Here is a 1,081-nt window from a genome sequence, read left to right as displayed (position 1 = left end):
AGCCTGGCCAGGTCGCACTGGATGGTGGCACAGTCCTCCGGTGTGTCAGCCACTACTCCCAGTGCTGTGTCACCAGCAAACTCACTGGTGGTACCCTCCATCCCTTCATCCAGGTCATTGATGGAGATATTGAACAGGACCGGACCCAGAACTGACCCCTGAGGGACACCACTTGTCACAGACCTCCAACGGGACTCTGCGAGGCACACGCTGGGACCACAGGCCGAGGGGGCACGGGGGGAGCCCATGGCACGAGGACATGACGAGTGTGGGGACGCGGGTGGGCATGGAGAACACGGGGGGCGCGAGGAGGCAACGTGGGGTGGGGGGCTGGAGCCCTCCATGGGGCTGACGGGGGTCTGTGTCCCTCCCAATGGCGCAAAGGAGACACTGACACAGTGGGGGTGTCCCAGGGCTTTATTGGGGGACAGCGGGGACACCCCAGCACCCAGCAACCCCCCCCTCCCAGCACCCAGGGCCCACCCCTGCGACCACGGGGCGAGGGGACATGACGACATGACAGGCATGGGGACACGGGTGGGCATGGAGTACACGGGTGGTCACAGGAGGTCACAGATGGTTCCAGGTGGTCATGGATGGACACGAGCCATCATGAGTGGTCATGGGTGGTTCCAGGTGGTCATGGGTGGTCCTGGTTTGTCACGCATGGTCATGGGTGGACATGGGAAGTCACAGGCGGACGTGGGTGGTTCCAGGCGGTGATGGATGGACACAGGTAGTCATGGGAGGTCCTGGTTGGTCACAGATGGTCATGGATCGGCACAGGAGGTCCCAGGTGCACACATGGTGGTCATGGCTTCACACAGGTGGTCACGGGTGATCCCGGTTGGTCATGCATGGTCATGGGAGGACATGGGAGGGCACGGGTGGTCATGGGTGGGTCCAGGTGGTCATGGATGGACATGGGAGGTCCCAGGTAGACACGGGCAGTCATGGCTTCACACAGGTGGACATGGGTGGTCCTGGGTGGTCATGGGCACACGGTTGGCCACAGGAGGACATCAATGGTCCCAGGTGGTCACATCTGGCCATGGCTGGTCCCAGCACCCAGGAGGACAGG

Source organism: Charadrius vociferus, unplaced genomic scaffold, assembly GCF_000708025.1.
Source record: "Charadrius vociferus isolate BGI_N301 unplaced genomic scaffold, ASM70802v2 scaffold2355, whole genome shotgun sequence".
Taxonomy (NCBI): domain Eukaryota; kingdom Metazoa; phylum Chordata; class Aves; order Charadriiformes; family Charadriidae; genus Charadrius; species Charadrius vociferus.
Note: the sequence above shows the minus strand (reverse complement) of the source record.